The sequence below is a fragment of the Colius striatus genome, unplaced genomic scaffold (genome assembly GCF_028858725.1).
Source record: "Colius striatus isolate bColStr4 unplaced genomic scaffold, bColStr4.1.hap1 scaffold_46, whole genome shotgun sequence".
Classification (NCBI taxonomy): domain Eukaryota; kingdom Metazoa; phylum Chordata; class Aves; order Coliiformes; family Coliidae; genus Colius; species Colius striatus.
In genome coordinates this window covers 730,087-744,944 of record NW_026908527.1, presented here as the reverse complement: position 1 = coordinate 744,944, position 14,858 = coordinate 730,087, and the positions used below count along the sequence as shown (strand labels likewise).

General features: G+C 45.5%; 1 long non-coding RNA gene across 2 annotated transcripts; it reads left to right on the top strand.

Annotated features, from left to right (window-relative positions):
• The first annotated feature begins 4,345 nt into the window (after positions 1-4,345).
• LOC133629489 (uncharacterized) lies at positions 4,346-9,185 on the top strand. Of its 2 annotated transcripts, none has more exons than XR_009821048.1 (5): positions 4,346-4,419; positions 5,171-5,231; positions 6,551-6,614; positions 7,857-8,005; positions 9,144-9,185. It is a non-coding gene; the product is annotated as an uncharacterized LOC133629489 (long non-coding RNA). The 2 variants fall into 2 exon arrangements; XR_009821047.1 differs by lacking the exon at positions 9,144-9,185 and adding an exon at positions 8,457-8,736.
• The last annotated feature ends 5,673 nt before the right edge of the window (positions 9,186-14,858 follow it).

The window sequence follows — 14,858 nt, the reverse complement described above, 5'->3', positions numbered from 1 at the left end:
TCGATCTGAGGGGAGAAAAGTTCCTTTAAGGTGGGAAAAGCGCCTGAGGGGAAAAACTGCTTTTTTGGGGTGAAAATCGCTGCTTTGTGGCAAATGAAGTTGATCCCAGGCTTTCTATGAAGGAAAAGACACTTTACGTAAGGGAAAGTCACATTTTGAGGGGAAAAAGCTCTGTTTAAGGGTAAAAATCATTGCTTTGAGGCAAATTAAGTTCATCTGAAGGGTGAAAAGTCCCTTTGAGACGGGAAAAGTGCAATTCTGAAGGGATAAACTGCTTTTCTGGGGTGAAAATCGCTGCTTTGAGGCAAATTAGGCTCATCTGAGGAGGAAAAGTTCCTTTTTGAGGGGGAAAAATGATTTTTGGGGTGAAAATTGCTGCTTTGAGGCAGATTAGACTCACTTGAGGAGGGAAAAATCCCTTTGAAGTGGGAAAAGTACCTGAGGAAAAAATCAGCTTTTTGGGGTTAAAATAGCTGCTTTGAGGCAAATGAAGTTGATCCCAGTCTTTGTGTGAGGAAAAAATCCAGTTTGTGTGGGGGAAAGTCACATGTTGAGGGGAAAAAAACTCTGGTTTAGGGTAAAAATCTCAGCTTTGAGGCAAATTAAGTTCATCTGACGGGGGAGAAATCCTTTTGAGGCGGGAAAATTGCCTTTTTGAGGGTAAAAACTGCTTTTTTGGGGGGAGGGGAATCGCTGCTTTGAGGCAAAATTAGCTCATCTGAGGGGAAAAGTACCTTTTAAGGTTAAAATCAGCTTTTTTAGGGGGGAAAGCACTGCTTTGAGGCAAAGTGAGTTCATCTGAGGGGAGAAAAGTCCCTTTAAGGAGGGAAAATTGCCTTTCTGAGGGGAAAAACTGCTTTTTGGGGTGAAAATAGCTGCTTTGAGGCAAATGAAGTTGATCCCAGGCTTTGTGTAAGGGAAAAATCCACTTTATGTGGGGGAAAGTCACATTTTGAGGGGAAAAAAACCTATGCTTTAGGGTAAAAATCACTGCTTTGAGGCAAATTAAGTTCGTCTGAGGGGGGAGAAATCATTCTTAGGCGGGAAAAGCGTCTCTTTGAGGGGAAAAACTGCTTTTCTGGGTGAAAATCGCTGCTTTGAGGAAAACTGAGTTCATCTGAGGGGGAAAAAATCCCTTTGAGGCAGGAAAATCGCTGTTCTGTGGGGAAAAACAGCTTTTTTTTGGGAAAATAGATGCTTTGAGGCAAATTAAGTTAATCTGATAGGGGAAAAATCCCTTTGAGGAGGGAAAAACGCCTTTCTGAGGCAAAAACTACTGGTTTAGGGCAAAACCGCCGCTTTGAGGGCGAAAATGGGAATCATTTGAGGTATAAAACGAAGGTGTGAGGGGAAATTTAATCTCTGAGGGCAAAACGGTCCCTCTAAGGTCAACAACCCGCCGCTTTTTGGGGTAAAACGGAGCAATTTAAACCACTCTCTCCCGGCTCCTGCCAGCCCCGCGGCTCCCAACACGTTTCTCCGGCTCCCTCTCGCGTCCCTCCTCCTCCCCGTGCCCCTCCCCGTGCCCCTCCCCGCTGTTCCTCGCCCTCGCTTTTGGCGTCAAAAGCCGCTTTTTCTCCGCTTCCTCCCTCCCCTCAGCCGGGCGGAAGCGGGAAAACGCGCGCTCGGCACAAAATGGCGGCCGCCTCTGTCCTCACCCAACATGGCGGCGCCCTCACAGCACCCGCCCCCTTCACCGTAACGGCGTCCGTACAACATGGCGGCGCCCTCACAGAACCCGCCCCCTTCACCGTAACGGCGTCCGTACAACATGGCGGCGTCCGCGGGGGGGGTCTGAGCTCATGGGGATACCCCTCCCCTCCGCGGGTGCCCCGCGGCACCCCCCCCCCCGCCCCAATTCCCCTCCCAGCTTACCCCGAGGGACATTTTGGGGGTGGGAGGGGGAGTTATTGCACCATCAGGGGGGTGGAGCCCCCCTAAACCCCACCTACCCCCCCAAAAAGTGGGTGGGCTTCGGCTCGACCACCCACCACGCTCTTTTCCCCTCCCCCACCCTCCCTACGTCTTTGGGGGGTATAAGGGACAGCCCCCCATCATCCGGGGCGGGGTCTGAGGTGCCACAGGGAAGCAGAAACTCATCGAGAGAGGGGGAGGTGAGTTGGGGCGGTCTTGGGGGCTTTTGGGGGGTAATCTGGGGTTATTTGGGGTGGTCTGGGGTCGTTTGAGGAGGTCTGTGGGACTTTGGGGGGTTTTAGGGTCGATTGAGGGGATATGGGGTCACTTGGGGGGGGGTTGGAGTCCTTTCGGGGGAATTGAGGTTATTTAGGGGACATTGGGATTATTTGGAGGGGTTTTGGGGTCATTTGGGAGGGCTTGGGGTAGTTTGGGGACATATGGGGTCACTTGGGAGGCCTAGGGGGATTTGGGATCGTTTGGGGGGGTTGGGGATTATTTGGGGGAGGTTAGGGGGGAGTGTGGGTCGTTTGTGGGGATTTGGAGTCGTTTGAGGGGGTTTGGGGTCATTTTGGGGGTTTTGGGCTCATTTGGGTTGATTTGCGGGAGTTTGGGTCCATGTGGGGGCTCTGGGGTCATTTGGGGCCTTTTGGGCTTATTTGCGGGAGTTTTGGGTCATTTTGAGGGGTTTTGGGATCATTTGGGGGGTTTTGGGGCTCATTTGGAGGGAGTTAGGGTCATTTGGGGAGGTTTTGGGCTCATGTGGGGGACTTTTGGGACCATTTTGGAGGGGATGGGTCATTTGAGGAGGTTTCAAATTCATTTGGGGGGCTTTGGGCCTCATTTGGGGGGATTTGGGGGGTCTTGGTCTCATTGGAGGGAGTTTTGGGTCTTTTGGAGGGACTTGGGGCCATTTTGAGGGGTTTTGGGATCATTTGGGGAGTTTTGTGACTCATTTGGAGGGAGTTGGGGTCATTTGGGGAGGTTTTGGGTTCATGTGGGGGGCTTTTGGGGGCATTTGGGGGGTCTTGGGCTCATTTGGGGGAGTTTTGGGTCATTTGGGGGGGTGTGGGGCCATTTGGGGTAGTTTTGGGTCATTTGGGGGTTTTTGGGTCATTTGGGGAGGTTTTGGGCTCATGTGGGGGGCTTTTGGGACCATTTTGGGGGGTTTTGGTTCCTTTGAGGAGGTTTCAGGTTCATTTAGGGGCGGTTTGGGATCATTTGGGGGGATTTTAGGCTCATTTGGAGGGGTTGGGGTTCATTTGGAGGCATCTTGGGTCGTTTGGGGGGGTTTGTGCCCTTTGCCTCGTGGCTTGGGGGGGGATTGTTTTTTGGGGGGGAGGGGACATCCCCTTCCCATGGTGCCCCGGGTGTAAGAAATATTGATGTTGCTTTTGCAGAATTAGAACTTGAGACAAGGAGTTTCGACTGCTGTCTGTGTCTGTGTGGTGTAAATCAGTGCACTGACAGTTGCAGGGTCATTTGTTGATATGCTGAAAAGCATTAGATACTGTTGAAATAACTTGTAGCACTGATCAGTGATACCTTACTGTTTGATTTGAGTTTAGAGGGATTTCTCTACACAGAGGTAACTTGAATGTTTTCTGTGAGTTGTCTTGTTTAAAACAGACTGGAATCACTATAAATATCCTCTGTCCTTGTTCACTCGGTTCATTTGCATATCTTTATGTAAATACAACTGTCTTTTGGTTGTTCTTTTTGCCATTAGAAAATGAGACAAGCAGAGAAAGAAGTCAGTTGCAACCAACTGTAAAAACACTGGCCTTTCATAGATTCAGATAATCACAAACGTGTTTCTGCATCTTTTAAAATTGTCTTTCTAGATCTTGCTGTATCTGGTTCTGTTCTTGAAAAGACATGACAAAGCTCCAACACAGATGACAATGAAACTACCACATCTGTAAGTGTTAGATTTTCTATTCAAATGTCAGAATGAATTAAGTGCAGCATCTGTAAGGCAGATTAGGAATACTGTAGTCAGCTATCACGTCCTTTCGTGTAACAAATCTGGGACTAACTCTTGATCTAGTTAAAAGAGAACATTGTCCTTCAAGTTTGTGGTTCTGGTGGTTTTGATTTTTTAGATTGCAACGATGGACTTTGAACAGGTTGTGTCTCCTTTTGTGCTCACTTGCTCTAGTGCTGTGAAGATGTGTAGTGGTTTTGTGTGGCCAGCTTTTGGTAGTTGTTGGGGGAATACAGGGGCGGATTCTTCAAAGAAAGAGCTGCCAGAAGCTATAGCTTGAGCTGTGAACATGAACTGATTCTCCTGTGTGGTTGATGTTCTTGTTGCATGCTTGATTCTTAATGAAGAAAATTCGGTTAGGTAAGAAAACCACCTTGAGCTCAGTAATCTTTTTTTTTCTAAAATGTTGCTCTTAAACAGTATTTTACTGCCAGAAAAGGGTTTGTCTTTTCTTGATAGATTGTCAAAACAATCCCAGGATTGCCTTTCAAGGAAAATCCAGCAGTTCACACAGACAGGTATGGTACAGTATGTTACATATTTGAACCAATTGTGTAGCCAGATAATTAGGAGCTGTAGTATGTTTCCAGTTACTCTTCTTAGACAGCTAAAAGGGCAGAGGGTAAGCCAAGATGTGTGCACATGGTATTGGGGAAGGAGGCCATTAGAAGCTGCTGATACTTATCCAGACCACAGTAAAAATAGCAATTCTTTCTAAACAGTAGCTTGAAAACAAGGCTGTGATGAGGCAGTACGTTTCTGCACACTCAGCATATTCAGTTGCCTTCTTTTATTCTTAGTGTGATTGATAAAGTTTTCAAGCTGAATGAAATCTGACTGAGTTGACTTGTGCAAGGCTTTTATTATGCTGCAAATCACTTGCTGCATATGTAAACAACCTGAGGGGTGTTTTTAATTCAAGTTTTAACTGTTGCAAAGATACATTGTTTCATGGTTTTGCAACTTTAAGACACCTTTTTCCTGCAGTCCCATCTGATTTTCTTCTGAAGTTGAGGAACCCACCAATTGTCTTGGTTAAAAAACCTTTGGGTTATTTTCAGATACCTAAAACCTAATAGTAAATTTTACATCCAAAATGATACTTTTTGATTTCTTCTGTCATATTTGAGGGTTTTTGTTGGCACAGGTAATACATCAGAGATATTTTGTAGGGGAACTGTTTCATGCCATTTAGAAATATTGGTGATATTTATCGATTACACTTTCCTTTTGCATTTCCATTGAATTTAATATTTGTATATTTCTCAGGCTTCAGCAGTGCTTAAATTCCGATCCTTTGAACACACATAGAACTGAAAATGAGCAACAGGTAATTCCAGGATGTAACTTCCATTTAAACCTCTGCAAACGTGTGTCATATATGTGGAGGTGTGGGTAGTGTTGAGGCTACAAGAGTGGTCTTTGTGGAGGGACACCAGGGACTGAATCCAGCCACATCAGCAACAAGACCAGACCAAAGGTCAGCAAGCCAGCAAAGTTGGTGGTGCCTCTGTGAAAACAGGAGGGGCAAAAAAAAAAATGCAGGGGAAGAGACAAAAAGAAAAAAAGCAAGAAACAGAGGCAATGGGCAAGTCAGGGGACAGTAGGAGTCTCAGCACTGTTCTGTGTGACGTGTGTATGAGTTGTACTTCATTTGTGTTTAGCATTTCTTTGGCTAATTCTTCTCAAAAAAACAGTTTTTAAGTTGGATGTAAGCTCAAACCCATCTACTAAGTATTGCCTTTGTCATCTATTTCATATGGTTCATAGCTTTCATAAGTATCATACCTTAATTTTCAGATACTAAATACTATAGTAGCTAATTTTGATTGAGGAATGTGTAGGAGGTTGTTCATACGGTTGAGTAAATTATGCTTCAGAGAGACTGTAGAATTGTACAGTTTCATCTGATCTATCAACCACTGCTACAAATGATGGCATTTGAATGAGATGTAAGAATTTAACTCCTCATCCCAGAAGAACTCTTATCATATTGTGTGTTAAGGAAATGTATTATGCAGTGGGTCAAAGGCTTTTAAATTGCTCATTGCTTTGTGTTGCCTTGTTGGTGTTTCAAGCACACGATTTTCAGGTAGAACTCTTTATTTCTCTTTCTGTAGGAACTTGCTTGGAAAAAAGTTTTAGGCCCTAACTCCACTGAATCTTACTGTTGGCCACCAATAGCTCAAGGATGTGATGCAGTTGCCATCTCATATCAGGGAAATAATCCTTTCATGTATATTCCACCAATTCTTACACTTTTGCAGTCGAGCAGTTGCTACAAACCTTGAGAAACAGGAGTGGAGGATGTATATATTAGAGTACTGCAGGCTTTGTGTTCTAAGGTGCAAATGTCAATGAATGATCCAAAAGGTAGTGCATGTTGAGAATGGGTGCATCTGATGGAATCTTAGAGTATCTTCATGATGCTTCCCAGGTTATTTAGGCCATCTGCTTAGACATTGACAGAGATGGACTGCATGAGTGTGGGAGTCTGTTACTTATTTATCAAGTAGTATCTAACAAGTGGTTAATGTCATATCACTTTGATACTCGATGAAGCTTGATTTTTAAGGGGCTGTTACATAGTGAAATGGAAATGTCTGGTTTGATTTTTAAAACATTGTCATTCATTTTCTAATGCATTAGATCACAGAAACATAGACTCACTGAGGCTGTAAGGGACCACTGAGAATGGCTCACACAGCTCCAAGTAAGACAAGATGTTTCTGCTTCTATGAAACTTTTGGATCTTTCACAATGTGTTGCTGCACATCCATTTGTCTCCAGCTTGGTGCACGGTTCCTCGGGCCTGTACCATCTGCATTTAAGAGGTGATATGGTGTTAAAAGCTTCTGTTTGAAGCATTGAAAGGCCTGTTTTGCGCATTTTAGTTTTGCCCTAAATTCTGAAATAGTACAATGACTAAGATTCTAAACAGTTGTCTCATGCTCTACTGTAACTCTTTTGTACATCCACACCTAGCCACTAGCACTTATCTTGTGTCCTGGGTGGAAGGAGGCACAACTTGTTTTTGAGCTACTGAAAACATACCAGAGATGCTCCAGACAGCTTCATCCAATGTTGTTAATACTTGGGCAGAACAAAGAAGCAGCTAAAAGTGTGAAAATCTGACGAAGTAAGAATACTTCTGTCGTCTTAATGACGCTTGAATGCAATGTAGGCTGTCTTAATTGTTTTGACCAGAATGTTCAGAATGTTTTTGTGGTTGTTGATTGAGTGGCAGAACTACAAGTGAGTTTTCCAAAGACAGAGCTAGTAAAATGCTTGTTTGACTGCTCTGTGCCACACAGTGCAGAAATTAATTTGACCTAATATTTTGAGAAAGCTACTGTATATCCTGAGGTGTCTTCTCATGGAACTTCCAGTCAGTGTGGTATAGAGCTGAACAATTGTATAAAATGTTACAAGGATGATCTGAATTCTTCAATGACTCAAAACATAATCATTTGGGAATTGAAAATGTTGGGAAGTCTCTAAGACCAGACATTCTGAGCATGAAATGAAACTGGAAAAACATCACTTTTTGTGAAAAGTCTAGTGATTTGGCAGCACTGCAAATGTCCATGTTTTGGGGCTTTTGTTTAAGACTATCTGAGGTAGTGCACTGTGCTTATGGAGTGTGAAACTTCTTCAGTGGTACTTCAATGAGAAACTTCAACACTGACAAATCATCAAAAATCACACGTATAAGAAAATAGCGATGTGAGATTTTGATTGTGATGGGTTTTAATTTTGCTTCTGGAAGCTGTCAGAAATTCACACCCTGTGTGAGAATTGTATATTGTACATTATAAGTTTAACAGAAGATTTAGGATTTACCAATGTTCTTTGGCATATAACAATGCTTCGTGCTTCTTAAAAGAAGAAACACACAGTAAAGCATGTCTAGATTACATGAATTACCAGCCCTCTGGTTTGTATCCACCTTTAGGTTGTACAGCCTTGTATGGACAGTGAAAGAACCGCTGTGTTACTCAAAATACTGGCTTTTACCCGCAGTAATCTTCAGAAGGTGCTGACATTCACTAATTCAGGAGATGAGGCAGAAATGGTTCATCGGGTGAGCATCATTTTACACAGGTAAGTGGGGTTTTTAATTATTAAGATATAACAAACTAAAATATCTTGACTTCTAAGAATAAAGGAGGTTTGTGAATTTGTAATTTAACTACTTCTGCTAAAAATAGCCCAAACCCTGCCCTTCTGCCAGCTAGAAGAAAGGCTGACAGGAATGTCTGACACAGAATGCATTCATGATGACATTTTTATCTATGTTCTGTCTCATTTTGATAAATCCCAATATGGTTCCTCCCCACAGTTACAGCTGTGGATATTGGTCCCTCCTTCAGGACATGACCTGCTCCAGCCATAGTGATAAAGAAGGAAATCACTGCCCCTGACTCGGGGCCAATAATGAAGTGAATCGCTGCCCCTGGACTGGGGCCAGCTTTAGCAAAATGAGTCTCTACCGCTGCTGTAGGGTCTTTAAAGAAATGCAAACAAACCTCAGCTTCACCAATTCTCTCCATAGAATGCAGGGAGGGCTCTACTCCAGCACACCTCCTCCTCTCTTTCATCACTGACCTTGGAGTCTGCATGGTTGTTTCTCTCACTGTTCCTACTCCTTGCACCACCACCAGCCAGAAGAAGACAGGGCAGAAGAAAGAAGAATGGAGGAAGAAACCTCCTCTTCAGGCTTCTTGTTACAAAGTGATGGTGGAGGTGTCTCATTGGCTCAGCCCCAGCAGTGGGTCTGGCTCAGAGCTGGGGAGAGCTGCAAGCAACTTCTTCCAGGAGTCATCTTTACAGCCCCTTCCCCCTCACCAGAAAAGGCTGTCATGGCAAACCATGACAAAGTGGTTTGGGAAGGACCTTTTTTCTTAATGCTTAAATCAGTGGATGGAGAGATGGAAACAGCCACTGTTAAAGTGATGTCACACTTCACATGCTTTGAGCAGTACACTTACAAGTGTGTATAAACCGTGTGCTTAGCTTTAACAGATGAATGCATGCAGTCTTTGGAAGCTACAGATGCCACTTGTGTGACACATTTCAGTTTTCCTTCTCCAAGAATCTTTGCTCATCGTGTACACAGCATGCCTGACAACTTCTGTAATGCGATAAAGGTTTGACAAACCGTTACCAGGTTAATAGTGCATTTGATCACAAAGTAGTGGATACACAGAAGCTGTTAAAAATACGTGTGTATTTGTTTCAGGATTCTTCTGTAGACCAAGAGAACACAAAGGCACAGTCAGTCATTCTGTTAACAGAAAACAATAAGTGTGATCACATCTGGAAACTGCAGCATGGCTATGTGACATCAAATCACATTTGAGAATTGCAGAGAGGCTCTGTGATATCAGAGCTCATCTGGGCACTGCTACCGTGCTCTGTGACAACACAGAAGGTCTGTGCACTGCAACAGGAGTGTGTAATACAACAGCCCATCTGGGCTTTGCAGCCGGACTGTGTGACATGACAGCACTTTTGGGCACTGTAACAGTGCTCTAAAACTTCACATCATATCTGGGCACTGAAACGGGTTTCTGTGGCATGACAGCAGACGTTGGCACTGCAACAGTGCTCTGTGACATCACAGCACAACTAGGTACTGCAACATGGCTGTGTGACACTGCAGGAGATGTGGGCATTGCAGAGGTTGTGCTATGCGTGTTTCATCACAGCACATCTGGGCAGCACTACATTGCTCTGTGACATCATTGTTTAGCTAGGCACAGGAATGGGGCTCTGTGACATCACATCACATCCGGACACTGCGGCAGTATTCTGTGACGTCACATCACCACTGGGCACTGCAACAGTGCTGTGTGACATCACAGGACGTCTGGGCACTGTAGCAGTGCTCTAAGGCTTCACATCATATCTGGGCACTGAAACAGGACTCTGTGGCATCACAGCACATCTGGGCACTGCAACAGTGCTCTATAACGTCTTATCTCAACTGCACACTGCTACAGTGCTCTGTGACATTACAAGACATCTGAGCACTCAATCACTGCTGTGATATATAACAGCATCACTAGGCACTGGTACAGTGTTCTGTGACATCACAGGACACCTGGGAAAGGCAACAGTGCCCTGTGACTTCACAGCACATATGGACAGTACAACAGGACTGTGTAACAGAACAGCACATCTGGGCTTTGCAGCAGGACTGTGTGACCTTACAGCACATCTGGGCACTCCAATAGTGCTCTGTGACATCACAGGACGTCTGGGCACTGGACACACACTGCTCTGAGACTTCACATAGTATCTGGGCACTGAAACGAGACTCTGTCATCACAGCAGATGTGGGCACTGCAACAGTGCTCTGAAACATTGTATCACAAGAGGACATTGCTACAGTGCCTGTGAGATCACAGCACAAGTGGGAATTGCAGTGGTACTCTGTGACATCACAGCACATCTGGGCCCTGCAACAGGGCCGTGTGACATCACAGCACATCTGGGCAGTGCAACAGTTTTCTGTGAAATCACAGGACACGTGGGCACTGAAATGTGTGACATCCAAGAACATTTGGGCATTGCAGAGAGTCTGTGACACCACAGCACTTCTGAGTGCTGCAACAGTTCTCTGTGACATCAGATGTGGGAAGTGCAAAAGGGCTGTCAACCTGGCTGTGTGATATCACAGCACATCTGGGCAGTGCTACACTGCTCTGTGACATCATAGCATATCTAGGCACTGGAACGGGGCTGTGTGATGTCATAGAAGATCAGGGCACTGCAACAAGGGTGTTTGACATCACATCACATCCGGACGCTGCCGTTGGGTTCTGTGACGTCACATCACCACTGGGCACTGCAACAGTGCTCTGTGACATAACAAGACATCTGGGAATTCAATCACTCCTCTTATATATACCACCATATTTGGGCACTGAGATCACAGCTCATCTGGGCACTACAAGAGTACTCTGTGACATCACAAAACAAATGGACATTGCTACAGTGCTCTGTGACCTTACAGCACATCTGGGCACTGCAACAGTGTGGTGTGACATCACAGCACATCTAGGAAATGCAGTGGGAGTCTGTTACATCCAGCACATCTGGGCACTGCAAGAGTTCTCTGTGACATCACATCTGGGAACTCCAACAGGGCTGTCTGACATCACAGCACATGTTTGTACTGCAAGAGGACTCAGGGACATTGCAGCACATGTGGGAATTGCAGAGAGGCTGTGTGATATCACAGCTCATCTGGGCACTGCTACAGTGCTCTGTGACATCACAGCAGACGTGGGCGGGGCAACAGTGCTCTATGACATTACAGCACATCTGGGCACTGCAAGAGTGCTCTGTGACATCACAGGACGTCTGGGCACTGGACACACTGCTCTGAGGCTTCACATAGTATCTGGGCACTGAAATGAGACTGTCATCACAGTAGACATGGGCACTGCAACAGTGCTCTGAAACATCATCTCACAAGAGGACATGGCTACAGTGCCCTGTGACATCACAGCACATCTGGACACTGTAACAGGGCCGTGTGACATCACAGCACATCTGGGTGTGTGAAATCAGAGACCATCTAGGCACTACAACAGGGCTGTGTGGCATAGCAGTGCATGTGGGCATTGCAGAGGATGTGCGGTGTGTGTCGCATCACAGCACATCTGGGCAGTGCTACACTGCTCCGTGACATCACAGCATATCTAGGCACTGGAACGGGGCTGTAGGACATCACAGAAAATCTGGGCACTGCAACAAGAGTGTTTGACATCACATCACTTCACATCAAGACACTGCCGTGGGGTTCTGCGACATAATAGTACTAGGTACTGCACCAGTGCTCTGTGACATCACAGCACATGTGTGCACTGCAACAGGACTGTGTAATGCAACAGCACATCTGGGCTTTCCAGCAGAGCTGTGTGACATGACAGCATATCTGGGTACTGCAGTACTGCTCTGTGACATCACAGGACGTCTGAGCACTGGACACACAGTGCTCTGAGATTTCACATAGTATCTGGGCACTGAAACGAGACTCTGACATCACAGCAGACGTGGGCACTGCAACAGTGCTCTATAACATCACATCACCTCTGGATGCTGCAACAGTGCTCTGTGACATCACAGCACATGTGGGTACTGCATCCAGACTGTGTGACATCATAGAATCCTACAATGGTAGGGGTTTGATGGTACCATGAGAGATCATCTAGACCAACTCCCTCCCTCAGAATCAAGTTCACCTAGATCAGGTCACACAAGAACATGTCCAGGCTTGTGCTAAAGTTCTCCAAGGAAGGAGACTCCACAAGCCCTCTGGGCAGCCTGTTCTGCAGGGTTTCTTTTTCTTTGTGCAGAGGTTCTTCTTCTTTGTTGCGCAAAACGGGAGTGACCAGACGCCAATCTGATGTGCATCAGCTCCAATTTATTGTCACATAATCATCAGTTATATACCTTTTCGAAATGCTGTGTACGTGCTACAATTCATGGCAAATAGTTAATACTAAGCATCACGTGCTATGCGTAAGGCCTCAGAGTTTCATTTTTGTAACAACTTAAACACCAACCTCACTGTGTTTAAACACCATCCTTATTGTGCCTTATCAGCCTTATTGTGTCTAAAATATCACCCCATCTGTTCGACCTTCAGTTAGTTTTCTCTCACACTATGGTTATGCTTACCTTACACTTAGTTAACTTTATATTATTGTTAGTTACATATGTTACAACTTATTAGTCAAGTACAATCAATCATACAGTGATAAACTGAATGCTCTATTCAGTCTTCTACCAATGCTTAGTTTAATGTCCTGTCCTATCTTCTTGCTTTGACCTTGTTTCTGTTCCAATCTGCTGTTTCGGTTTTCCCCTTGCTCAAGCTTGCTATCACATAGACATTCCTTTCTGTGCTTTTTTGCTGTAGAAGGCAATTCAAAGACAAACTGCAGACTTTCTTTGTTTCTGACTGTAGTGGGTCTGGGACGGTAGTGATTTTCCACAGCAGCTCCTGCAGTGCTGTGCTTACTGTTGATATCAATATTATGACTACCGCTTGCACAACATCGGGGCTGTCCCTCCAGCATTCCTTCCTCCACCTTCACCAATAGCTGTGAGTGGGCATGATCTTGGGAGGGACTATGGCCAGGACAGCTGACCCAGGCTGACCAAGGAGATATTCCATACCATATGATGTCAGCTCAGTATTATAAACTGGGGGAGAGGAGCAGGAAGGGGAGGCGAGATTCATTTCTGGCCTTCCCAAAGCAACCGCTACGCGTACCGCAGCCCTGCTTCTCGGGAGGTGGCCGGACGTCGCTGCTGATGGGAAGTGGAGAGGAACAGCTTTATCTGCTTCTGCTTTGCTTCCCGCGCGCGGCTTTGCTGCTTCTTTATTAAACTGCTTTTATCTCAACCCACGAGATTCCCATCTTATTTTCTCCCCTTCCCTGGCTTGCTGAGGAGGTGGGGGGTAAAGCGGTGTGGTGGGCACCTGGCATCCAGCCAGGCTCAAACTACCACAGCCCTTTTGGCGCCCAACGTGGGGCGAGATAATAGCAGATTTACATTAACTGCATTGCAATTACAGTAAACCAATGAGAGCAAAGTTCCTGTGCTGGTCACGGAGCCTTGCTGCTATGCAGCTTATCTTACACTTTCTAATGTTTGGGAACACGATGCTCCTAACATTGACTCTCGGCTGTGCTTTAACCTTAATAGCTTTGCTAAGCTGGCTATATAATTTTGTGAAGAGGATGAAAGGGCCTGGGAACATGATGGCCCAAATAATAATAGCAAGTCTCATTCTGTTACTGATGAATTTAGTGTGCTGTGGGAGCTATCTTGTGGAGGCCATGGGGCAAAGCACCTCTTTCTCCTCAGCTCGGACTGATCTAGACAATTCTGTTACACAGACTTCCCAGGTCCTTAGTCACCCTTATACGAGAGTTTTAATATTACTAATTAACATGGTTGGTATATTATATATCTTGTGGAATCTGGAGTCATCTGGGTATCAGAGAGTACAAATTTGTGATGGAAACATGTTAAAATGCCCCCTGAAGCAGCCAGTCCCTGGGTGGCAGGGTATGTGGATGAATTTAGGCAAATTCCTAGGACGGTTATCACCTCCTGTAATCTGGGATTTTACATCTGAACAGATAAAAAACCCTGCTTTACTGACACGCTACCTGATAGAAGGGTGTCTTACCTACCCTAATGAGGCCCATCAGGTTCAGGCACTATACTGGGGCCTAGCCTCTGCCTACAGAGCTGCATTCCAGTCCTCTCAGAGAACTGTGATTGAAATGGAAACTCAAACGGTACCTGAGACCAACATAGTTGAGTCAGTCGCAGTCCAGCCCTCTCAGAGAACTATGGCCGAGGTGGAAATTCAAACTATACCTGAGACTACCATGGTTGAGTCAGGGAACCAAACAACAACCACAGTGGTTGCCCCAGTAGTGAAAAAGAAGCAGTGGATAAGGAGGTCAAGTCCATATCATCGATTAGTAAGGGCAGACGAGGAGGAAGAGGAAAGGCTAGAAGAAGAAACTGGTCCTTCGGTAAGGAGATCAGGAGAAGTGAAAGAAATCAAAAAGGAAATGGAAACTACTCGGTCCCTCACCTCAACAGAACTTAGAGATATGCGAAAAGATTACAGTCGCCAGCCAGGTGAGCGGATTGGTGCCTGGCTGCTCCGATGCTGGGATAACGGGGCTGACAGTCAACAATTGGAAGGCAGAGAAGCCCAACAGCTAGGATCTCTTGCTAGGGACCGGGGAATTGATAAAGGCATTGGAAAGAAAACCTCAGTTTGTAGTCTCTGGAAACGACTCCTCTCAAGTGTACGGGCAAGATACCCATTCAAGGAAGACCTTGTAAATGCCCGAGGAAAGTGGACTAGAGCTGATGAAGGGATCCAATATCTAAGGGAATTAGCTGTGTT